The 27,987-nt window shown below is 37.8% G+C and overlaps 1 pseudogene; it reads left to right on the plus strand.

The window, feature by feature from the left end:
• The window catches only part of LOC132494201 (ferritin light chain-like), a 101,204-nt pseudogene extending 78,828 nt beyond the window's left edge, over window positions 1–22,376 (plus strand).
• Window positions 22,377–27,987: the final 5,611 nt, after the last annotated feature.

The raw sequence follows: 27,987 nt of genomic DNA on the forward strand, positions 1-27,987 counted from the left end.
TGACTTCACAGTGGTCATCCCCTTGATTCCTCAGTTTCTGTCTAGATTAGTCGTGGGTGTCTGTGCACCCCAGCCTCACCCCAGGAGGCTGTAGAACACTGTCCTTATCTCAGCCCTGAGCCGCTCTCTATCCTCCTTCCCTCTCTCTTCGTACCCTTCTTTACCCACAGACTCGCAGGCTTTCTGGACCCCTGAGGAAGATAAGCGCTTCACAGAACCTCTGCTACAGAACAAAACATACTGAAACAAAGCTATTGAAACAACAGAAAAAGAATACATGAGGATTGTTTCTCTTGAGCGTTAAATTACCTAGGGGGCCTTTAGCAAACTTTGATTGATAAATCTAACCTTTCTGTCCTTGGCAATAGTTGGTCACACTGTGAGGAAAACAAGTTAGGGAATGGAAAAGTACTATTTGGATTTCAATGAAATAATAAAGATGCAGGGACTATCTTTGACTTTTGCAAGGTGAGAAGAGAGTTTACATTTTGATTATTGATGGCAGGAATCCCTTTTAAAACAGGGCCAGTCTGCATGATGCATTTAAAAATCAGCCTTTTCAAATATAGCCATAGCACCCACAAGATCTCTTGATTTCTCTGGGGTCAGATAAACCATCACATTTCACAGTGGTGCCCTGTATATGAAAGTGATAAACATAATCTGGAAGCATGGCAGTGGCTAAAAATATGGAGCTGGCAGCCACACGTTGAAATTATTTTTTGCTTTTAATTCATTGCATAAAATGCTAATGTCCAAATTCAGGCAGGTAGATCTTACCAACCATCAAGAGCTTCAACCCTGCTAACAGCTAAGTATGCACTTTTAAACCCTACTTTGACTGCTCCAGAAACTTACTGCGTTTCTTTAATGCCTATGTTACTATTTCTTTTGTGTCATTTTGTTTTTCTTTAAAAACATAGCTGTGTGACCTTGGGGAAGTTAGATTATTTCCTTGAGACTTGGTTGCCTTCTCTGTGAATATCTGGGTATAATTTTAGTATTGCTCAATAGAATTTTGGGTGATAATGAAAATATTCTATATCTGTACTATGCAAAGCAGTATTCAATAGCTACATGGAGCTAATAAACATCTTTGAAATATGGCAAATGCAACTGAGGAACTGAATTTTTAATCTTATTTTTAAATTTGTTTACATATAAATAATGCCACATAGCTAGCATCTGTTGACAGTACAGATCTACATAATATTTTAAGGACACTCTGCACTCAAAAACTCTACCATTCATTAACTCAATCTAAATATTTTTGCCCTCTGACAAACAGAAAATAATTTATGCTTCCCTTGAAATTATCTGTCAAGACCTTTATCAGTTTGGGGACATTATATTCTTAAAATTGACTTTGCTTTATGAAACTTTAATAATGTTGGAGTTCCCTGCCCTTGCTATCACCTTTGTGATGATGGGAAATATTGTGGATGATCAAGGACCATTTCAAGAGATCATGGAGAGAAACCTCTTTCTGGATTTAACTTCATTATGACGATGTCAAAATGCTTAATTACCTAAAATAAAACCCATACCGTTTTTATGCTGTTATATTCTACATGTAGCTGGAAAAATGTTAAAAATATTTTTAAAGAACTGCACATCTATTTTTGAAGCTGATTTGGCTGTTCAAGGCTTGCTAGCACTTTATCCATCTCAGTACTATTTCACTTAGTAAACAAATGCAGTTGCCATAATTGCTGCATATGTGTCTGTGTTCCCTTCTAGGTTATATGTTTTTGAAGTTAGAAACTATATTTATATCACAGCCCCTATGTATAGCACAATATCCATTGCTAATTCAGATTGTGTTTTAAGATATGAGACAAAATTTAAGACTTTTATTATAGTCATAAACATCTAGCAAATCAACCAGAAAATAAAAGCTAATTTTCAATTGGTTGGCCAAGAACAAAAGAGAGGAATACCTAGTGCAAAACCATATCTCTAATTACTACTGTTGGATTTAGAGCATGCAAATGCTAAACTTCTTTTAAAATATCTTCTTATCAAAGATTTGAGGTGGGACCTGAAAAAATTATATCAAAAGTGAAAATAATCATGTGGTCTGACCAGCCTGTGTCACACAAAGTAAGTGTATACTATATATAAAGTAGATAAACTACAAGGTCCTACTGTATAGCACAGGCAACTATATTCAATGCCTTGTAATAACCTATAATGGAAAAGGATCTGAAAAAGAAATATATATATCTGAATCACTTGGTTGTACCCCTGAAACACAACATTGTCAATCAACTATACTTCAAGTAAAAAAAACAAAACAAAACAAAGTAAGTGGAAAGGGAAGTATAGTTTTATAAATTCACCTCTGATATCCAATGGACCAACTTAAAGACAACAGAAACTACAACTTTCTAGGAGACAGGACATGGCCAGCAAACCAGGCCGTTACCCTCGGCCATACCTGCCCAAAAATATACAGACTGGCCTGCATTCATGAATACATAGGAATTCTTCATTTATCTGGCATTATTAGGCAATGAGGTATTGTATGTTAGGAGAAGTTTTTTTTTAATGACAAATTTAAGAGGAGTTATTTTAACCTTCACTCGGTAATTTTTTTCTAAAATTAAGAAATGTATCCACTGGTGTATCTAATGTTTCCGTGATAACTCGGGGTCATCAGTTCAATCAACGTTTGCATGAATAATGCAAATGGAAACAAGACAGGCATGCTTACTGAAACTGAAAATGACATATCACTGGCTGGAATAACTGAGGAGAGAACAAGAAAACAAAAATGAAAACAAACCGTGATCAAGAAACAATCAGTCAAGTTCTGACTTTCTGTACTTTGTTTCAAAAAGAGATACCACAAATCCCAGCGAGAGACTCCAGCAGCCTTAGCTGTCTTTCTCCTTTGTTTCCACCTTCCTTTCCTTTTCCTTCTACCCTAGATTGTTCCAGGAAATGGTTATAGCTGCTTCCAAGACAAATTCTAATACTTTCTCTCACACAAACTTCACAATATTTCCATGGGATAAGTAGTGTGGAGGTAAAAGACAATTCATCACAGGGACATCTCCTATGAAAATAAAATTAGAAACTAGCTTCTAAACATGCAGAGAGAAGGGCGTGGTGTCAGGCACGAATTTCCTTGAGAATTCCTCTCCATTTCTAATAGACCTTCTTATTTACCAAGATCCCTTTTTATTGGTGTCCTATTCCAGACTGTTCCACTCTGCCCATCCTCATCCTGTAAAATACATTCACACTCTTTTGTGACCCTACTTATTTGCCCATTAAATAATCAATCATAGAACTGTCGGAATTAAATATAGAGTGAAATTAAAATACTGGAGTCACTTGGAGGGTTTAAGCAGCTCCACCAGAAAATACTGGGCATGGATTTAAAGAGGCTGTGCGGGACTTGCTCTTGTCCAAGTTCTTTCTCAAGAAGTCTCTGAAATAAGCCTAAATTCAGAGTTAATCAGATTGGCCTGCTTTCTCAGGTGGACTGGAATTCACTGCTCTTTCCCCTCAACTCCCTGATGTCAGTGGCACTTTCCGGAGATGAGGTGGACTTCTCTGCCTACTGCAGAAGCTCAGTTCCCCCCGGGCCCACTCCCTGTCTGAATCCCACACTTGAGGCCAGATGCCAGCCTTCCCAGAACATTCATGGTCTCATTTCAGTTTTTGACCTGCTCAGATTGAGTCCCTGTAGACTCTTTCTCAGCTTGAAACCTGATCTTCAACCCCTTTCCCTGACCTCGATGGTTACCTTCCTACATTAGGCCTCAGGTGCTTTAGCTATAAAATGATATAGTTGCCCTTAATTCTAAAGTCTTCTTCCTAAAGCTCTACAATGTGCTGGCTCCTTGAAAATGTTTCTTTGCTGGTTTTAATTTTGTAGAGAATTAAAACCACAGCTACTCTAAAAGACAGTAAGTTACACTGGATAAGGAAAGTGTGCTTTTGTAGTTAGATTAACAGGGATGGAAGACGACTTAGTATGTTTTAAGATACTCATGATCCATTCTCGTGAGAGTCAGGGGAAGAAGGGCAAGAGAGTTAATAAAATACCAAATGATTGTGACAAATTAAGTTCACAAAGATGTAGCTGATTAATTACTACTTGAATAAGCCACACATATCCAATTCAAGTTTTCCTTTATTTTTCTAAGAAGGGATCCCAGTGAACTGAGTCCCATGTTCAGGAATTCCACGTTCAATGGCTTAGTCTTTAAAAACTGTTCTGTTGCTGGAAGGTGAAATATTGCCCATCAGTCCTAACTGATGTTAAGCTATCACGCACATTTGAAATAAATTTATTACTTTGCCTGATCTCAGTGTAATACATTCCAAAGGGGCAAAGAGCACACGAAAATTTATGGAGTCTCCATCTTCTACAATAAAGTGTGCCATAAATTACATATTATTTGGCCATGAAATTCACAAGCCATAGAAACCACACCATTAGCAATGTATACAGTGGTAAACAGCAGGTAATGATAATGATATAAAACAAAATAGACTGTGTATGTTGGCACTGCTGCCAATAAAGCAATCATTAAATACATTCATATGCATCTACGCTAGGTAAGCTCTCTGAGGGCAATTGCTATGAATTCTACATACCTGTCAGGATATTATATATAGCCCAGTTTCTATGGCCCTTATTCAGAGACGCTGAGAAAGGGTTACTGTGGGTAAATTCAGACCTTTTCTCAATATAGAATTTGGTCAACATGCATTCTGAACAGCAAAATTTCACACTGCTTTCAATTTTCCTACAGTAATTGCCACCTCAACAAATGTAGGATTAAGTAGAATGGATTATAAGAAGTTAGAAAGGAAAGATGGAAGAAAAGAAGGAAGGTAGAAAAAAGGTGGGTATGGAGTACTTCAACATTTACATAAAGAGTGGACCTAAAACTAACCTGAGGTTACCCTAAACTATTAGCATATGCTATAGAAACTTAAATCAAAAAATTAAAAAAACCCAGCAAGGGAAACTCAAAGATTCTGTGTTTTTTTCACTCTATTGCATATACACGTCCAACTTAAATAATCTATATGCTCATGTGCAATAAGAGAGCATAGTTTTGCAAGGTTATTTGGGTTCTATCAGCATGTAAAGGTCGGACAACTCAACTTTAGCAGAGCTAGCCTTCAGGTGAATAACTGCTTCTTTCAGGTTGTGAGCATCTGAATTTTCCGGAAATATTTCCCAAAAAATGAAAACTAAAAGAGTCCTAGGACAGCGTCCTTTAGAAGTTTTATAGTATCAAAGTTTTTGGAGGAAGAGTATCTTTGTCGATTATCAACATGATGATTCCAAGCAGGTCAATTTATGCTGAGAATATTATATAACAGTACCCACTTCACCTCCATTATACTGACAATGGTCTTCCTTACTTCAACCTTGTGCTTCTTAGTAAAGTTGAAAACACTAAGCCAAGAACAGACAGTGACAATGCCAGAGACTCAGATGTACCTATAGGTGCCTTCAGACAACATCGTCACCCAGGCTAAAGTCCTGGTTTAAAACATCCCAACATGAATGACTCTCAAAAACCGTAGGCTGAGCAAGTGAAGCCAGGTCAAAAGGGCACCTACTGTATTATTCAACTTACATGAAATTCTAAACAAAATTCATCTCTAATGATAAAAAACAGACCTGTGGTTGCCTTGGGTTGGGAGATGGGGATACTTTTGCAAAAGCCTAGGAGGAAACTTTCTAGGGTTTTAGAATTGTTATCGATCTTTATGGGGGTGGTAGTTATACAAATGTATACATTAATTAAAAGTCACTGAACCGTTGACTAGAAATGTCTGCATTTTATTGTAGGTAAATGATACCTTAATAAGGTTGATTACAAAATGAACCAAAACCAAAACAAAGCAGAAGAAAAACCTCTCAAGACCTCAAAGGAAATACACTGTTTTCTTCCAGGGTACCAGATTGGAAATGAGGCATTGGTCTGTTCGACCTCAGATTATCCCTAGGATTATCAAGTCTATTTTAAAGCACTAGAGTCCCGTATCAGAAAAACTCACCCCATGTTTTATTACTTTGATTTCTTCTCTGCCTCTTCTCCCAACATGGTGAAGTCATTCACGGAAGAAAAACCAGCTTTTTCCAACTTTGCATCATCACATATTCTTTCCAAAGCTATTATTTATGGAATAAAATTTGGCTACACTTGTAAAAATCTAGCTTTTTGAGCCTTACAAATCTTAACAGTTAACCTATTGCCTCCATTGGAATTTGGAAAAAAAATATTTTGAAAATGAATAGCTGAGATTTGACATTTTTGTTTTTTGTGATTTTCTCTTCCCCTAAGTGAGAAGTGAGTAGGAATGAGAAACACATACATAAAGAAAAAAAATTATCTTGCTGCCTTTGCATGGTTATAATTTATAGGAGGCCCTTTTCAACAATACTCTATTATCAGAATCAATAAAATATAATCTCCATGAAGCCCAGGCCAGGATATTTGTCTCTTTTTCAGCAGATTGCAATACAAACCACATTCATGGATTTGCTTCTTGATGATCTTTGTAATACTATAACAGCTGACCATTTCCTCATGCCTCTTCACCTTAACTTAAACCTGGTTTTTCACTAATGACCTCACATTTCCTTCTCTATCACTTGGTTGTCGGCCTCTTTTCCAACTCCAACTCCAACTCACATTTCACTCTGGAACCAAAGGAAGACTTCCACCTTCCTGCTTTTTAGTGATACCTCAAGGTCATTACCATATTGTGATCACCCTGAAGAATAGCCAGACAATTGCTATTGCAGAGCCATCTGACAGTTTGTAGCTCTAAAAATTAACTAAGGACCACATTTGTCCAAAATATCCTAGTTTAAGATTTTGGTAATACAGCAACAGTAATTCCGAAGTCGTTTATGACAATCAGTGTGGGAAGCACCCTCCTTCAGGAAGATCCTTTGCCATACAATACTCTTTCCCTGTCAGGTAATAAGGAAGCACGGCCGTGGAAAGTAACCTCCTGTGGAAAGAAATACTTGGCTTCGAGACGGCTTGAAGTTCATACATTTTTCTTGAATTAGATTCCCCATTAATTACTTTATCCACAAAGAGGTAATTATCAGAATTCTGTAAGCAATTAAGGAGATGCTACTGCACATTCTTTCAGCTTGTTGACCTTTCTCACTTTATTTCATGTGGCTATCTGAAACATCAGTGATTTACATGTCTTTCTTTTTTTTTTTTAGCAGATTTCTGTGTGTGTGTGTCCCCATGATGAAAACATCATTAAAATAAGATATCATGAATAGACTCTTAAGAAGCAGAGTCTACTTAAAGTCCCGGAAAATGTGAAAGCACTAACATTCATGGACAACTCTACATTCTGAAAGTTACTCCAAATTTTATTGATCTCTGTTTTGTCTAGGAGTTTTTCAAATTTTCTACCATGATCATTTGTTAGTTTTATAATTACATAATAAAGGCATTACATCATACAATCTTTTGTAATCCATTGCCGCTTTAAAACTCTTTGTTTCCTTGTCCTCAGCAGATATGTCGTAGATTATTAGTACACAAGCAAAGACTTTCAACATAACAGTATTTTATAGTGAGAAGAACTATACTGAGCTATCTCTATCCTAAGACAATGCACTAGGAAAGCGCTAGGAATTCTTAAGCACTAGAAATACAGACACGATCAAGGGGCAAGTTCCTTGCCTTCGAGTATACATAATCATTATAGCAAATGCTTAAATAGCACTTAGTATATAACTCACCACAGCAGTCTTATTATACTCCTTTTTAATAGGTGAGCAGAGGAAGCCACAGGGAAGTCATAGGGTAAAGCCAGAATTTGAACCTAGGTAGACTATAATACACTCTCCACTGCTTTAACTACTACGTTAAAATATGTATATATAAAAGTTATATATATATAAAACTCCAAGTATTTGAAAGTTACAAAACACTTATCTACCAAAACTCAAAAAGGAGCACACAAACTTGCATAGAAAATAAACATGTAAAAGTTCATGAATAAACCACAATATAACCTGCTCCACAAAATATACTGACTGCAGTGTCCTGGGCCTCTCCCATCCTTAGGTAGCTGGAAATTACAACAAAATAATACTTTTCACCTTTGGAAGCCACACCATCTCTCATACCAAGCAACCAATTACTTCCTTAGAGAGAATAGGAAATTAACCTAAATATCATAAATACATAAATATATATATAGCATTACTGATATAGAATCTTTGTTTAAAGACGATAACTTCAATAGCAGAGGGAACTTTATCATTGCAGGCTTCAGATAACCTCTATATTTCTCAGATTTTATGCTAAATCATAAAATGCCATATTGTGTCTGAAGCTATTTTTTCAATAGTCCATTTTCTTAAATGGACTAGCAAAGCAGTAAATACTGAGGAACATTTTGGCTCCCAAATTCTAACAAACAATAGAGCAGGGGTCAGTAAATTATGGATAGTGGGCCAAATCTAGTCCTCTACCAGCTTTTATAAATGAAGCTTTATTGGAACACAGCCATGTTCCTCAGTATATGTATTGTTTGTGTCCGTTTTCACATCACAGCAGCAGAGTTAAGTAGTTGCAAAAGAGATTGTATGGCTTGTAAAGTCTAAAATATTGACTGTCTGACACTTTATGGAAAAAGGTCTCCAACACCTGCAATAGTATATAGTGAAAGTGATGCTATGTAACATCTAAGAGTAGGTCATAAAAGGTCATGCAGCTTTTGCATGATTCTCATGGAATGCTTGAACCCTGGACACTCATTCTTGGGATACTCTATCTTGAATCCTAACTACCACATTATGAGAAGTCCAAGCCACATGGGCAGCCATCTATAGGCACTCCAGTCAACAGTCCTTGTTGGGCCCAGTCTTCAAGTCATCCCATCTCAAGGGCCAGAAATGGGAATTAAAATTATCTAGATGATTCCAGCCCCAGCCTTTTCAATCCTCATGAGCTGAGGTTTCAGACATCAGTCATGGAGTAGAGACAAGCCATTTCCTCTGTGTACTGTTTGAATTGCTGACCCACAGAATCTGGGCACATATTAACTTTTTTTTTTTTGTTTCAACACTAAGTTTGGACTTCTTAATTATGTAGCAGTACATAACTGTGTTATCTATTAGATAACACAGTTAGATATCTATTATCTAATAGATAATATAGCACTATGTCTGTACACAGGAGATCTACATTTCACAGAGCACATACTTTTAGATGTGAATGTTGAGTGCTCAATTTCTAAGAAGAACGTATACACACATCTAGGTACAAAATGTTTATGTATATGTAAATATTATACCTATATAAACTAATCAATATTATCCATAAAATGAGGGGCCCTTGATAATGGCTAACATTTCTTTCTGGTATTTATTGTGTTCCAAGAACTGATCAATTCTTTCATTGTATGAATTTTCTCTTTTAACCCTCATAGTAACTCGCTGAGAGAAATAATGTTATCTCTATTTTATAGATGAGAAAACTGAGGCAGAAACAGATAACATGCTCAAGAGTACTCAACAAGTAAATTTGAGAGTCAAGATTTGAACCCAAGTTCTCAAGTTTTAGATCCCTTACTCATAGTCACTAAGCTATATACTGAGGGAGGGGATGAAAGCTGAAGCCATTACCTCATGCTCAAGAAGTTAGACAGAAACTTAGCAGGTATGGTTGAAAGAAGACAGGACTTGGAGTCGTAAGTCCAGAGCCTGAGTGATGAAATGACTTCTCCTCTCCTCTAGATATAGGTTTGTGTTTAGAAAATGAAGAAGAGCACTGCACATTTTGATTGTTGATTTCTGGACTTAATGATGACCAGAGAATGGAAGTTTACCAGGGAGATATTCTGCAATGACATAAATTATTGATTCAAAATCAAACCTTTATTATAAATTACTGATTCAAAATCAAATCTTTATCATGTCTCCCTTGCATCAGAAGTCTTTCCCACTCTTCATTTCTTTTTAAACCCTTTCCTGTCTACTCTTGGCCAAAGCTTGAAGCCTGATTTAACATTTGGAAATAAAATAATGAAATAGTCATAACACAGCAATTCCAATGCCTACTGAAACAGAAGCTCTAAATAATTTTTCAGATAATTTAGGAAATTAAAAATATTTACATCCTAGATGCAAAGACAGAAGTTACTTGTGTAATAAAATAAATGGTGAGACAAAAGGTTTCTGATCAAGTAGATTTGTTTAAATAGGAACACTAATCTGAGTTCTACCCCTATGCTAAAACCCAGTGACAGGTTGCATACAGCTTCTAAAGGGATAGTTCAGTGCATTGGGTCAAATTCATGCCCTAAAATGTGGTATTATTAGTAGTACTAGAAGACAGAGTGTGACTGTCTTCTTTGGGACATAGATGAAGACCCCAAGATAGACAATATCAAGGACAAGTTATGTAGAATAAGATATTATCTCAGTCCTTGGGACATGTCATCCAGGATAGAACAAAAAGTAGATTTATTATCAAGTACATGAAGCCAGAGACAGTAAGCAATGAGTGGTAGTTGGTTAAAATAGACAGGTTTTAGAAGTAGAGGCACGGATGTAGAAAACAAACTTAGGGTTACCAGGGGATTGTGGAGGGGAGGTTAAAATGGGAGATTGGGACTGAAATATACACACTACTCTACATAAAATAGATAACTAATAAGAACCTGCTCTTCTTATTAGCACAGGGAACTCCACTCAATACTCTGTAATGGGCTATTTCGAAACGACTCTAAAAAATAATACAAGTGGGGCTTCCCTGGTGGCGCAGTGGTTGACAGTCCGCCTGCCAATGCAGGGGACACGGGTTTGTGTCCCAGTCCAGGGAGATCTCACATGCCGCGGAGCGGCTGGGCCCATGAGCCATGGCCACCGAGCCTGCGCGTCCGGAGCCTGTGCTCCACAACAGGAGAGGCCACAACAGTGAGAGGCCCGCGTGCCGCAAAAAAAAAAAAAAAAGTGGGTATATGTATATGTATAACTGTTTCACTTTTCTGTACACCTGAAACTAACACAACACTGTAAATCAACTATACTCCAATAAAATTTTTTTCAAAAATAGGTTTTAAGAACCATAGTCAGGGAGCAGTGTGGATTGGAAAGACCTGACAAGAAATATTTCTGCATCCTCAGACAGTGCTCCCCAAGCTGGCTATTGCAAGGGTGAGCATTTAAGAGATCTTTGACATAAGGAGGACATGAGATTAACAATCTATCCCAATGTGCATGAATTATTCTCCTCGGGGCTATCAGAAATCAGATGGCATCCTAGAGCAAGGGTCAGCAGATCTTTTCTGTAAAGGGTCAGAGAGCAAATATTTTGGATTTTGTGTACCATACGTATCCGTTGCAATTGCCTATCTGCTGCTGTAGCACAGAAACAGCCATGCACGATACCTTAATGAATGGGTGTGGCTGTGTTCAAGCAAAACGTTATGCACAAAACCAGGAGTCAAGCGAGATCTGATCAGTGGGCCAGAGTTTGCAGACCCCAGTTCTGGGTCAGTGTTCACAGCTGAATGAGTTATGAGGCCTTAAGTTCCAGTTCTCATTGTACTACTTTCTACCTGGGTGAACTTGGGTTCATCCTTTTATTTATATGGGCCACTATGTTAGTCAAGTTTCTCCAGAAAAACAGAACCAACAGCAGGTGTATACAATGTGCCCATATATATTGATAGATATAGATCTAGATATCAATATAGATATCTAGATCTATATCCATATCTATATAAAGATAGAGAAAGAGAGAGAGAGATTTTAAACAATTGGTTCACACAATAATAGAGGCTTGGTAAATTCATAAAATGCAGGTTAGGCTGTCTAGAGACTCTAGGAAGAGTTGCAGTTCAATTTCTGTAAGTCTTCTGGCAGAATTCCTTTTTGCCACAGGGAAGTCAGTCTTTGTTTTATTAGAACTTTAACTGATTGGATGAGGCCCACCCATATTATGGAAGATAATCTGCTTTACTCAAAGTCCACCACCAATTTAAATATGAATTTCATCCAAAAACACCATCACAGGGACTACCCTGGTGGCACAGTGGTTAAGGATCTGCCTGCAAATGCAGGGAACACGGGTTTGAGCCCTGGTCTGGGAAGATCCCACATGCCGTGGACCAACTAAGCCCACGCACCACAGCTACTGAGCCCGTGCACCTAGAGCCCATGCTCTGCAACAAGAGAAGTCACGGCAATGAGAAGACCGTGCACCACGACGAAGAGTAGCCCTCGCTTGCTGCAAATAGAGAAAGCCCACGGGCAGCAACGAAGACCCAACACAGCCAAAAATATAAAGAAAGAAAGAAAGATAGATAGATAGAAAGAAAGAACGAAATAAATAAATAATTTAAAAAACACAAAAATGCCATCACAGAAATATCCAGAATAATATTTGACCAAATAACTGGGTATGGTGGCCCAGACAAATTGACATGGAAAATTTACCCCCTAAGCCATAGTTTTGTCATCTTTTACTGAGAAATTTGACTTATCTGAACTATTTTCATACCTAGAAGATACCTTCTACAGGTAACATGATTTGGCGCCCAAAGCCATAAGCTAGAGCATTTCATTCCAGGTCCCTCCTCAAATATCCATGATAGGTAGAAATTGGACATCAGTAGTTCTTGAAATCTCCCCAGTGAATATAATATGCAACCAGGGCTGAGAATCTGGAGATGTAGAGAGAATTTAAATTGAACTTTAGTTAAACAGTAAAACAAGCTCTGACTCTACTGGCTGGAGCTAGACAAGGGATATGCATTTAGTGGGATGAGAAGACAAAGAACACTAGGGAGTAAATCAAATGCTTTACACCTGTGCTTAGCTAATTGTTACTCAGATAATTCAGACAATCTTACAGCATCTGAACCCTGAAATTCCTTAGTTCTGTTTACAAAAAAGTAACTCTTCAAGTAACTGAACTCTGAGAGAATCATGTAAATCATAAAGAAAAAGAAGAAATCTTATTTTCTGAAGTAGTTGATTTCATATATACTGTTTCACTTTCATGATATTAACTAGTTATCTTTCTTCCCATTTTATGTTTGAGGAAAGTAAGGCTTTAAAAATCTCAGTCATTTTCTCAAGGTCACTTGTTAAGGGTGTGGTAGGTAGCATAATGGCTCCTAAAAATGCCCTCACCCTAATCCCTGGAACCTATTAATATGTTACCTTACATGGTGAAGAGGACTTTGCAGATATGACTGAAGTTATAGACCTTGAGATAGAAAGATTATCCTGGATTACCTCATGGAACAAATCTAATTGCACGAGTCCTTAAAAGCAGAAAACCATTCCCAACTGTAGAAAGAGAAAGATAGAGATGACTTAATAGAAGCAGAATCACAGCGATGCAACATTTTGGGTTTTGTAGGTGGAGAAAGGGGACTCTGAGTCAAAGACTATAAGTGACCGCTGGCAGCAGATAAAGTCCAGGGAACAGAAACAACCCTAAGAGCCTCCAGAAAAGAATGTAGCTCTGCCAACACTTTTTTTTTCTTTTTTAACCATCTATATTGGAGTATAATTGCTTTACAATGGTGTGTTAGTTTCTGCTTCATAACAAAGTCAATCAGCTATACATATACATATATCTCCACATCCTCTCCCTCTTGCATCTCCCTACCACCCTCCCTTCCCTATCCCACCCCTCTAGGTGGACACAAAGCATAGAGCTGATCTCCCTGTGCTTTGTGGCTGCTTCCCACTAGCTATCTATTTTACATTTGGTAGTGTATATATGTCCATGCCACTCTCTCACTTCATCCCAGATAACCCTTCCCCCTCCCTGTGTCCTCAAGTTCACTCTCTATGGCTGCATCTTTATTCCTGCCCTGCCCCTAGGTTCTTCAAAACCAGTTTTTCTTTTTTTTAATATTCCATATATATGTGTTAGCATATGGTATTTGTTTTTCCCTTTCTGACTTACTTCACTCTGTATGACAGTCTCTAAGTCAATCCACCTCACTACAAAAAACCCAATTTCATTTCTTTTTATGGCTGAGTAATATTCCATTGTATATATGGGCCACATTTTTTTTTTTTTTTTTTTTTTGTGGTACGTGGGCTTCTCACTGTTGCGGCCTCTCCTGTTGCGGAGCACAGGCTCTGGACGCGCTGGCTCAGCAGCTGTGGATTATGGGCTCAGCCACTCCGCAGCATGTGGTATCTTCCTGCAGCGGGGCATGACCCGTGTCCCCTGCATCAGCAGGCGGACTCCCAACCACTGTGCCAACAGGGAATCCCTGTGCCACATCTTTATCCATTCGTCTGTCGATCCTGCCAACACTTTTACTTTACTCAATTGAGACCAATGTCAGACTTGTAAGGTAATAAATTTACCTTGTTTTGAGTCACTACGTTTTTGGTAATTTGTATGAAAGCAATAAAAAACAAATACAGAGGTTCTACAAGAGCCAGGCTATATACTTATACTTAAGTATTTCTGAAATGAATTTAACATTGTGATTGACATCAACAGCAGCAGCTTCCATGGGATCCCATCACACACCTGAGGAAAAGCAGCCTAATACAAAGCAGTGACAGCAGCAGGTCATTGCCCCACATTTGGAGTAGAGGGGCACTTGTTCTACTGTAGCAGCAGCATAGCCTGAATGGGAACCCATCCTCCTGTGGCACTAGTCCCATCAACATTAGTGTAATCTGCTAGCATCTGCTGAGCCAACAGGCCCCACATATATAAACCCTCCAACTCAGCAGCATTAAGTGAGCCAGGCTCAGGGTTTCCTGAAACTCATATCCAATGGCACTGGAAAGACCACATATCACCTACGCTTATGAAAACATAAAAAAACAAAAACAGAACACTGGGAACTTCAGAAAGAAAAGGAGAACAATGGAATGGGTGAAAACAAATGGGGTAAATAGAAGAGAATATCATTAGTCTCATGAGTTTCTTAAATACTATATGATGGTCAAAGCAAAAATTAGGACACCATCTGATGTGGTTCTCAATGTAGAGAAAGGAAATACTACAGAAAATCATACTTTAAAACTGGGGAATATTAAGAGACCTAAATGGAAGTAAAATTTTGAAACTTCACTTGAAGTCATAAAACACTGATTCCAGTAGACTATGATAAGTTACATATGTATACTGTAATGCCAAAAGCAACCACTAAGAAAACTATACACACAGTATACACACATGATTATAAATAAATAAATTTAAATGGGCTTATTAAAAAATGTTTAAGTAACCCACAAGAAGGCCCACAAGATAGAGAAACTAAGGTAAAAGACAAAACAAAAAATAAAATGGTAGACCTAATCTTTAACATAGCAATAATTACATTAATGTAAATGATCTAAGTAACCAAGTCAAAGACAGAGATTGGAAGAGTAGATTAAAAAATCACAAGCATGATCCAAGTATATACTGTCTATAAGAAGCTTACTTTAAACATCCTGATATACGTAGTTCAGAGTAAAAGGATGAAAATGATATATCATGTGAGCATTAATCAGAAAAAGCAGGAATGGATAAATTAATATCAGATAAAGTAGATTTCAGAGCAAAGGAAATTATTAGGGTCAACAGGGTCATTACATAAAGATAACAGGAATAATCCACCTAGATGACCTAGTGATAATAAATGTGTGTGCACCAAACAACAGAACTTCAAAATACATGAAGCAAACACTGAAAAAGGTAGTAAAAGGAGAAAATTTTAAATCCACAATTATTATTTGAGACGTCAACACAGCAATTTATAGAACTACCAGACAGAAAAATCAGCAAGGATATGGAAGAGCTGAAAACATCATCAATCAACAGGACATAACTGACATTTAAAGAACACACTCAATAAGAGCAGAATACATATTCAAGTGTCCGTGGAACATTCACTCATATACCATATACTGGGTGATAAAAAAACATTAGCAGATTTAAAAGAATTAAAATCATAGAGAGTATGTTCTCTAGCCATAATGGAATCAGACTAGAAATCAATAACAGAAAGACAACAGGAGAATCTTCAATCACATGAAAACTAAACATCACAATTCTAAAGAACTCATTGGTAAAAAAGACAGCATCAAGGAAAAAAATTTTAATGCATAGAATAAAAGAAAATGGAGATATAACAGATCAAAATTTGTGGAATGAAGTGAAAGTAATGCTAAAAGGGAAGTTTATAGAACTAAATTGGGAAATAAAATATTTCAAAGCAATAATCTCATTTTCTATATTACAATAGTAAAAAAGGAAGAGGAAAAAACACTAAACAAGCAGAAAGAAGGAAATAATAAAGATGAAACAGAAATCCATGAAACTGAAAACGGGAAAATGGGGGGGAAAATCAATGAAACAAAAGACTGGTTCTTGGAAATAAACAATTTAATCAATAAAGATCTAGCAAGACTGATAAAGGTAAAAACAGAGATGGCACAAATCACAGATATCAGATATGCAACCAGGGATACCATGACATATCCTGCAGGTTAATAAGGGACAAGTTATTATGAACAAGTCTACACTATAAATTCAAAAATGTAGATGAAATGGGCCAATTCTTCTACACCCAAAACTACCCAAACTCAGCCAAGATGAAATAGATAATCTCAATTTTCCTGTAACCATTAGAAACACTGATTTTTCATATAAAAACTCCCAAAAGAAATATTCAGGCTTAGATGTTTCACTTTTACCCAAGACTTAAAGAATTAAAACCAATTTTACATGATTTGATAAGAAATAGAAGTAGAGGGAACCGTTCCTAATTAATTTTATGAAGCCAGTATTACCTTGATACCAAAACCATACAGGAATAGTATAAAAAGAAGAAGACTATAGACCAATATGTTTTATGAAATTGCCTGTAAAAACTTCAGCCAGATATTAGCAAATTAAATCCAGAAATTTATAAAAAGAATAATATATCATGACCAAGTGGTATTTATTTCAGTTATGCAAACTTGGTTAAATATTTGAAAATCAAACAATGTAATTTACCATATCCAATAGATTAAGGGGGAAAAGTCATGTGATCCTATCCATTAATGCAGAGAAAGCATTTGACAAAATCCAATCCCATTCATGATTTGGCACATATATACAATGACATATTACTCAGCCATAAAAAGAAACAAAATTGAGCTATTTGTAATGAGGTGGATAGACCTAGAGTCTGTCATACAGAGTGAAGTAAGTCAGAAAGAGAAAGACAAATACCATATGCTAACACATATATATGGAATCTAAGAAAAAATAGGTCATGAAGAACCTAGGGGTAAAACAGGAATAAAGACACAGACCTACTTGAGAATGGACTTGAGAATATGGGGAGGGGAAAGGGTAAGCTGTGACAAAGCGAGAGAGAGGCATGGACATATATACACTACCAAACGTAAGGTACATAGCTAGTGGGAAGCAGCCGCATAGCACAGGGAGATCAGATTGGTGCTTTGTGACTGCCTGGAGGGGTGGGATAGGGAGGGTGGGAGGGAGGGAGACGCAAGAGGGAAGAGATATGGGAACATATGTATATGTATAACTGATTCACTTTGTTATAAAACAGAAACTAACACACCATTGTGAAGCAATTATACTCCAATAAAGTTGTAAAAAATAAAAATAAAGTTAAAAAATTTTAAAAAAGAAGAAAAAACCCCCAAGAAAACTAGGAATAGAAAAGGAATATACTGAAACTCAACAAAAGGATCTACAAACAACCTATACCGACATTATATTTAACTGTGAAAGACTGAATGCTTTCTCTGTAAGATCAGAAACAAGGCACCGATATCTGCCCTCACCACTTTTATTAAATATATTAATGGAGGCTCTAGTAAGAAAATAAAGCAAAAATAAATAAATACATAAATTTAAAAGTTAAATTTTTAAAACATTTACTTAAAAGATAAAAGGACTATTCCTACTACGTTGAATAGGAAGGAATATATCCTACTGAATGTTGAACAGTAATATATACTACTATATTAAATAAGGAAAAGTAAAACGGTATCTGAAGAGGAGATGATAATCTAAATGGAGAAAATACCAAGGAATCCACAAAAAGCTTGAGAAATAATATTAGTTTGTAAATGTTTTAGAGTACAAATCAACACAGTTTTATCAAATTATATATTAATAACAAATGTGTAGAAGCTTAAATAAAAATATGTGATGCCATTTACAACTGACCTAAATAAATACTTAAATATAAGCCCAATAAGACATTTATAGGTCCTCTATACTGAAAATTACAAAATGCTGATGAAGAAAAATTTAAAAGTCCCAAACAAATAGTGAGACATACCTTGTTCATGGATTAGAAAACACAACATAATAAAGATGTCAATTCTCCCCAAGTTAAGAGGCTTAACAGAGTTATTCTTAAAAGGCCCTCAAGGTTTTTGTGGATATAGACAAGCTTATTCTAAGATTTATATGGTAAGAAGAGGCTGAAGAATAGCTAAAACAATTTGTAAAGGAAGATTAAAATGGGAGGAATTCATCTACCCAATTTCAAGATTTTGCAGTAATGATGGAGGGTAGATACACAGATTAATGGAATGGAATAGAGAACCCAGAAATAGACTGACATAAATACATTTAACTTGTTTTTGACAGCAGTGTGAAAGCTATCAAGGAAGAATAGACTTTTCAAAAAATGGTACTGAAACAGTTGGACATCCCTCGACAAAAACAAACAAACAAAAAATGAACCTTAACCTAAACCTCCACACCTTACACAAAAATTAAATCAAAGGGGATCATAATGTTCAATATAAAAGCAGGACATTTTGAGAAAAAAAATAGGAGAAAATCTTTGGCATCTAGAACTACGTGAATAATTCTTAGACTTGACACCAAAAGTATGATCAATAAAAGCAAAAATTGATAAATTGGATCTCATCAAAATGAGTTAAAAATGCTTCATAGAAGATCATTTTAAGTGGATGAAAACTCAAATTACACAGTGGGAAAACATATTTGAAAATCCCACATGAGACAAATGACTTGTATCTATAATATACAAAGAACTCTCCAAACAACTTAAAAAAACCCAACTAGAAAATAGGCAGAAGACAGGAACAGACATTTCATGGAAGAGAATATACACATGGCAAAGAAGCACATGAAAAGATGCTCAACATCATTAGCCATTAGGGAAATGCAAATTAAGACCATAATGAGATATCAGAGAATAACGAAAATTAAAGGATAGTGACAAAATCAAATGCTGGTGAGTACATAGAAAAATTATATCACATCACTGGTGGGAAAATAAAATGGTTTAGCCACTCTGAGAAACAGCTTGACAGTCTCTTTTAATCCTAAAAGTAGATTCACCCTACAACACAGTAATTGTACTCTTGAGCATTTATCCAAAAGAAACAAAAACTTAATTAAGTTCCCACAGAAACTTACACATAAATGTTCATAGCAGTTTTATTTATAACATCCGCAAACTGGCCACTACCCAAATGTCTTTCAATGGATGAATGTTGAAACAAATTGTGATAAAATCTTATGATAGAATACTACTAAGCAACAAAAAGGAACAAATTATTAATATATGCAAAAATTGAAGTGAACTTCAAGGGAATGATGCCGAGGGAAAAATTTTAAAAAGCCAATCTCCGAAGATTAAGTAATTCATGATGATATTTACATATTATTCTTAAAATAACAAAACTGTGGAGATGGAGAACAGATTAGAAGTTGCCAAGGGTTAGAGATGGGGGTAGAAAGTACAGCGGGGGATCTTTGTGAGGTTTTTGTGGTCCCAGTACAAATAATACACCAATCTTGGTTTTAACTCCGAAAGATGTTTAAAAGCAATTCCTAATAAGAGGTGTCCAGATATTTAGCAATGGCAGCAGATTAGAGGTATAGCTACCCAACATGACAGCTTCAAAACAGATGGTACTAATTCAATGCATATGTTCATTTTAAAAAGGCCAATCACAATACTTAGATGGTATATATCTTAACGATATTATTCTAAGGATCCAGCTATACCAGATGGACTAGCAGGATTTTCTGTACATTCAATCGTATTTAAGACAGTAAATCTTATAATAAGACAGTTAAAAAAAGAAAAAGAAAAAAAAAAACCAACGACAGTTGGATATTCTCATAGGAAGATGAGGTGAAAATATGTAGCAGCGGTTCAAAAGCTTAAGCAGTGGCACCTAAATTTGGCTGCACATTAGAATCATCTGAAGCACTTTTTAAAAACCCTCACACCAACAGTTGCTCATCCTAAACCAATAAAATCATTTAAAATCTCCTCAGACGATGCCATTGTCTAGCCAGAAGTGAGAACCAGCGGACTAAGCAGAAGAGGATGTTTCTACAAAGATTTCTTAACAATAAGTTCTTTCACCCAATCAGATTTACCTTCCTGCAAAGGGGTGAAGAAGGCTAGATGTTGTCCATACTTGCTTAGCTTTAATTAGCACTTGTGACTTGCCCAAAACCTAGATCATGTTTCCCCTAAATTTCATGTGATTTCCTAAATTTTTCAAATCCAGGGCTAAGGGGTTTGCCAGGATGAGATTTTAAGTGCTCACACAGGGGAAGTCCCTGGCAAACCAGGACAGAGGTCACTCTACATTGAAATGTAAAGCATCCTAAATAACCCTGCCACTGCCCCCAGATACTAGTCTGGGCCAACCAGTGGAGAAAAGGCATTCTCCATTACTACCACGGCAAATGCTGCTGTACTTGCCTTGGCTACTCCCTATCTTTTCCAGGCGTCTCTCCCCTTCACCTGCTGGTGGACGCTTTGGCAGCTGACAATGCAGATATTTTCAAACTTTAAGGTGAATAAAAATCATCTGGAGGGCCAGTTATAACAGAGATCACTGAGCCCCACTAGAGTTGCTGATTCCATAGGGCTGGGACAGGGCCCTAAAACTTGAATATCTGACACATTATCAGGGGACGCTGGTAAAGCTGATCAGGTTGTTACCGAATGCACGTTCGTGTGTCTGAAGCACAGTGAGGCCAAACAAACCGAAAGGTTGCAGTCTGGAGCAGAGAAAGGTTTATTGCAGGATCGAGCAAGGAGAGGGGTGGCCCGTGTTCCAAAAACCCTGAAATCTCCAAAGGATTTCAGCAAAGCATTTTTAAAGGCCACGTGAGGGAGGGACGTCCCAGGGAATGTGATCAGCTCGTGCACAATCATCTGACTGGCTGATGTTGAGGCCACAGGGCAGGTAACATTATCCATCCTGAGGTGCCAGAAGGTCTGGGGGCTGTGTGCTCATGATCATCAAAGAGTTAACTTCTTCCATTGGGTGGTGGTTTGTAGCATCTGAAAACTCAAGAAATATGCCTGAGATACTATTATCTGAGGACTTCAGAGAGGAACTACAGCAGAGGCTATGGGGGATGGGTCTGTCCTAGGAAGGCCCCATAGGGTACTGCTTGCTTACAAGGTGACCATACTTTGAGAACCACTGCTCTAGTGGCTTGGAATGTTAAAGTAATGGAAGAATCCCTTCCCAGATCTAGATTCTAGTGTCACCAGCTATTTTGGTGGGGGGAAGGGTAAGTTTTGTCCTTGCTTGGACTTCTTGTTCATTTATATCAAAGCCTATTTGAGGCAGTGCACTCGGCAGTCCTGCAGATCTGTCTTTGGCTTCAACAGTGTTTGGAATGAACAGACCCAGGGACGCTCCTTGCTCCAGCCCCCGACCACCCTCCAAAATTTCTTCCTGTCGCAACCTTTGGAATCAGCCACTCAGCTATCCTCAGCCTCCAGGACAGGCCAACACCGTTTTTGGAGCTTAGCTCCTTATCACTGATCAACCACGAGTTCCCAGGTTCGTCAGAATTATTCCATCGAGGTGGAGGCCGCCATCCACCGCCTGTTCAACATGCATCTGTGGACACTTACCTCTCTCTAAGCTTCTATTTCCACAGCAACAGTGGGACTCTGGACAATGGGGGCCACAGTTTTCGCCAACTGGCTGAAGAGAAGTGTGAGGGCGCCCAGCGACTCTTGAAAAATGCAAAACAAGTGCTGTGGCCGCGCCCTCTTCCAGGGTGCGCAGAAGCCTTCTCAAGATGAGTGGGGTAAAACCCAGGACACTGTGCAAGCCGCCATTCTTAGGGAGAAGAACCTGAACCAGGCACTATCGGATCTGCGTGCCCTGGGTCCTGCCCACGCAGACTCCCACCTCTGTGACTTCCTGGAGAGCCGCTTCCTGGAGGAGCAGCTGTAACTCATCAAGAAGATGGGCAACCACCTGACCAACCTCCGCAGGCTGGCTGGTCCGCAGGCTGTGCTGGGCGAGTAGCTTTTCGAAAGGCTCATGCTCGAGCACAAACAGGAGTCTCTGAAGTCCAGCGGCCTCTGAGGAGCCCCTCTGACGTCAGAGCTTCTGCCTGAAGCCCAGCTTTGCAGCCACTAGGCAGCTTTGTAACCGCCCTGGAGCCCTCTCCCAAGCCTTGGACCAAATGGAAACAATAACGCTTTTTGTAGAAGGAAAAAAAAAAGCCTAGTTGAAACATAAACAGAATAAAGAGAAAAAAAGAAATATATATATATATATATATATATATATATATATATATATATTCATGTTCTTTTAACATATGAATTGCCCCACTTTATCTGTGTGAAATACGTTTGTTCCCGTTATTGGGCTGGTTCTCAAGCTTTGCTGCTCGTATGAATTACCTAAAGAGCTTTTTTTTTTTTTTTAAGTATTAAATATTTTTTTAAATTAGTTTCTGCTTTATAACAAACTGAATCAGTTATACCTATACATCTATTCCCATATCTCTTCCCCTAAAGAGCTTTTAAGAGAAACTTTGGTGTCTGGGTCCCAGCCCCAGAGATTTTGATTCAGTAGGTTTAGGGAGGAGCCTGGGCACGGGGAGGTCTCAGAGTTCCCCAGGTGATTCTAATATGCAGCAACTTTGTGAACCACCTCTTGGCTTCAATCCAGCTAGTGATCAGATATTAAATCTAAGACACATGGGCTAGTGCGTGAGCTCTGCTGCTAGGCGTGTTCCATTTTCTTCCTCCTGGAAGATTCGTGCCAGGGAAAATGATGGATAATTGTGTTACTTCTCTGAAATGGATAGAAATTTCCAATTAGCGTGAACAGGGGAGGGTGAATGGGTGAATGCAATAAGGTGTATCTTTTATGTATTTCCCTATGTGTATGGCTAGAAGCTTTTGCAACTGACGTCTGCCCTACTTTTCATGCGAATGGTAATGCTTGTCCTCCTAATGCAGCTGTAAACTTTATCAGCCCTTAGGTAGACAGCATCACAAAATATTTACCCCTCCCCACTGGCCCACTCTCAAGCTTCACTCCCCTTCGCCAATACACAAATGTACATCAATGTGCTGGAGACCAATATCAACATACTGACCTTCAATTCTTCTACTTTGCAGCTTCCCTCTTATCAGGAGATGTCAGCATTTAGTGCCCAGAGGAGGCATTTCCAGTCATCTCAGCTTAGAGGTCAAATATCCAGATATCCAAATATCCAAAGTAAAAAAGGTTAAAGAAAAGAAGAAGAAGAAGAAAGCAAGGAAGAAAAGAAGGAAACAATTTTCTTATCTCATAGTAATAAGGCAGTTTCCCTTAAAAAAATAAAGACTTAAGCCTTAAATTCTCTTTCCTAATCAAAATGTGCTTTTCCGTCTTTAGACTATTCCTCTTATATCCTGTATTATTCATGATGTTTAATTCTTGAAATAGAACATGGCTGAAAACAGAAGCTAACCTCTTGTCCACTATGAATTAAATCTTCTTTTCCTAGGACCCGTCTACAATGTACAATTTGGGGTTTGCCAACATAATTATTTTCTCTGAAATAAGGTACAGCATTTTGCCTTTTCAATATATAGTTATATAATACATTGTTAACACAACATAGTTAATATAGTCAATAGAGTCAATACAACTATAACACACATGATATGATGCCACTTTGGTGATTTTCTTCATCCATGTAATTCTGAAATTTGACAGTATAGTTTTCATATTCTAATGAGCTGAGTATTACCTTTGCAAGGATAGAAAAATAAAATAACTTCATAATATTCTTGTGTGGTTTGCCCCTGGGGTGGATTACCATAATGGGGGCATATTTGAGCCTTTCTCCAAGTCATTAAAAAACCTCCAGCGAGTAGCCCCTTGTCCTCTCCAGGAAATTGCAGGAAAGTATCTAATCACAATAATCCTGGGGGGAGAAATCTCGGAAATAAGACATCTGCTTCTGTGCCTTGTTGTTTTGCACAGTAGCAATGATTGCTTTAGCAGCTTCTATTGCCATATGTGTATAGTAAGTAAATGAACATAAAATTGCATGAACGCATAAAAGAAGGATAAACCCACCCAGTTTAACAAATCCACTCTCTCACCTGCTGTGCCCTGAAACGTGAAAGAAAGAATCACGGGATCATAAGGATTCATAAAGTAACAGTCTCTGTTAACAATATTGACAGGAGGTATAAGGATGATTTGTCTGATGTGGGACCAACAGCTTAACTGCTTAATTCTTTTTTTTAAGGGCAAATCATTCATTTATTGTTTAAAGATTGCAAGACAACATCTGAATTTTTGTAGCCCAATTTAAATGTTTTACTTTTTTGATAAAGCAGAGTATAATAGAAAAACAATTAATTTCCAGTAATATCTATATCTCTATTCAGAATTAAGTCTTCCACAGACATGTAACCTGGAAACAAAAGCCTGTTCCAATAAGCAAAGCTTCAACAGAGTGGCTACTTTTCGGGCCAGGGAAAGGTTCATCCCTATAGGATGATGATGTGCTGTGTAAAATGGCTGCAAGGTCACAGCCTTGAGGGCGTTGGAAGTCTGTTATCCTATTCCACATTAAGGAGTTTGGTGAACTCTAAACGACCCTTCGTCAGCAACCAAGCTGCCAACCTTTAACTGATATTTCAAACAGGTAAAAAATAAATGAAAAGAAATCCCTACACTGATGTTCCTTGATTTACACTGTTAAATGGTTCATTAACATGTAATTCTGGCTAAGAATTACATTTGAGACTCCTTGCTCAGATTTTGGTTAACAGTACTAATCTTTAGAAATTCAAGTTCTCATTAATCAATAATTTGTCAGCTAGGATACATTCAGGCATCAGCTGCAACTACAGAATAGGTGCACTGCCTCAGCGCTTTGGAAAGACATAATCTACAACACTACTAGCAGACAAAATATCTGTTACTAGACAGCATATGTGCAGTACAGCAAGACAAAAACATCTATTCATATGTGCCGCGGACCAGCTGGAGAAAGAGGATTTCACCGCCCAGGGTCAGAAGGGAAGGGGTAAGGAACTGAAGTAGCACCGACGAATGGGGTCAGAAGGACCAAGACAACTGATGGTTGCAAGGCAAGTTTTATTACACTACGGTTGCAGATTATATAGACTAGAAATGGAAGGTTGCCAGATGGTGGTTTACATTATTTATAGACTGTCTTGGCTCAAGGTTAACTTCCCTGGGAGAAAACCCATAAACCCAGAATCATCCAAAATAACCTGCATGTGCAGTGGGGAGACAGCTTTGCTTGTCTCATTTTACTTTCTTTCTGATTTCTGGGCCCTGGTGATTTATCTCCCATGGAATGGAACAAGGAGGGGAACAAGTAGGGACAGTCCCTTCGAGCAGCGGCGGCATGCCTGGCATGTCCGTAGCCTGATCTCAAGGCTGACTGTTTCCCTCAGTTCCCCCTTTTTTATTTTTTAATTTTTGCTGCAAAATAATTCCATGAAGCATAGTGCCGAGAGTAGTATATTGTTGCATGAGGATACGAAACAGACATGAGAAGATTATTATCAATAATAGGCAAATTATGGCCAGGGTAATAAATCCTGACAATCCTCCAGTAATCCACGACTGAGGGTTTAACCACTTTAAATGGTCCAGTAAAGTTTTAATTACATCTTCTTGCAAAATATCATCAAGATGTGCATTTTGTATATCCTGAATTTCAGCATTTAATTTCTTAAGATCAAGACTAATATTATTATCTGACCAAACACTCAGCAGATGCATTTTTACTTTTTCTCATTCCCAAATACAGTCATTGTACTTGTAAGGAGTAACACAAATCCATGTATACTTTTCATGACAAGCTAAACGCATCCTCAATTTTAATGCTGCCATCTGATCTCCAATCCCCCAAATTGCGTTTTTAAATTCATCTAACTTGTTATTCATCTGTAAATCTATGTGACTTTGTAAAGATAAAGCAAGACTGGTATTTTGAGATAATTGATTAACAAAGTGAGCATGATTAATACTCTGTGAAAGAGCAAGATGGGCAGTAGCCGCGGTAGCAGACAGAGCAGCCAAGGCAAGTCAACTTACTATTAGCCACCCAATAAAGCGTCTCCTTCTCTGCAAGGCTTTAGAGAGTTCCACCCATGCCTGTACTCCAGTATCTTCCTACCAAGGTTCTCTCAGATGTACAGGCACCATAACATATATGGGTTGCTTTAGTATAAGCACAGATTGTGTTCCTGCAGAAGGGAACATACAACTGTAAAAATACAATGAACACAGCTAATATTATATCCTCCTTTGGAAGAATTACCAATGTTAATAGAACCAATCAAAAGTGTATATGGAGGAGCAACACAAGTTATAACAGGTGTATTGGAATAAGTTAGAGCTAGTTTCCATATATCCCAGTTCTTTTGAAATGCGATAAACCTATCTATGACGGGAATAGAAGAGATAAGAATTTACCCCTTGGTATAATCTATACTACACCATATTTGGTTATTATTCCAAGATGCATTGCAACATTCAAAATTGGATCCAGGAAAGTTAATGGTCATAAAAGGAGGAAATTAATTTTTGACTTTCTCTTAAGAATAGTAACCATATGTCCAGCCATAAGTGTCCCTTGGCCTCCAAGTAAACGCTTCATACACAAATAATTTCCTGAATCTTCACCTGTAACCTTGGCTATAGTAATAGCGGAATCCCTAAGTGGTGAGGCATATGAGATTCGACCTCTAATATTAATAGGTTGCCCATTTTTATAGCAAATGATGGTATCCTTAAGATCCTCTCATCGGCTGGTAGCCGGGCATGTAAGAGTAATTTTGGTTCCTGTAAAACAAAGGATGCCTGGAGAGCCTGACAAACTAATTCATTGATCCGTTCCCTCATAAACATCTGTATGCTCATAACTAATAGCCTTTACACATCCAGTTTCCAGATTCAATGGGCTAAGACGGACAGGATAGGTACTAAACCAGTTAGTATAATTTACAGACATATTGATTTGTTTTATATTCCCAATAAGAGGCCCATAAACAGTATCATTGTAAAATACAGGAAACTCTGCTTCAGACCAAGATATGGGTTTTAATAGTGGAGGATCAGGTACATAGGCCCAGTAAGTTGCTGCATTAACAGAGGGAACACATGAAATGGTTGCCAACATAGCCAAAAATAAAGTCACAGGTGTAAAAGGATTATTCTGTTGTTTCACTAACTCTTGAGCTCATGAAACCAATTGTTTAATTTGTCCCCAAGTTGGAACATCACTCCTTTGAGTCGTCCTGGCAAGTGGTCTCCTCTTCTTCTTCTTTTTCTGAATCAACACTGTCAAATTTTCAGGAGAGATACAGAGCTTCTTCATCTTCTGAACTAGTTGTGAGCTGTGGCGAGCCATCTATTTGCTTGACTAAGCAAGTGCTCAGGAAGCCAGAGAGGTCCAGGAGCTGATCTGGGAAATATACACATGTGGCCACGTTCCCAAATCAACACAGGATCAGGACCACGCCAAGTGCTGGTTAGCGGATCTTTCCCGAGGACCTCCAGAGATTGAAAGGCCAATCTTGGCTCAGCCACCAACCTTTCCCCTGTCAACAGTGAGAAAATTTAAAATAAACAGAGCATGATTTATAAGGTTATGTAGTGTTGTTCTATATAATTCCCCCATTTTTATTTTTTCAATAGTTAGCTTTAAAGATCTA

This window comes from Mesoplodon densirostris, chromosome 7 (genome assembly GCF_025265405.1).
Source record: "Mesoplodon densirostris isolate mMesDen1 chromosome 7, mMesDen1 primary haplotype, whole genome shotgun sequence".
NCBI lineage: Eukaryota > Metazoa > Chordata > Mammalia > Artiodactyla > Ziphiidae > Mesoplodon > Mesoplodon densirostris.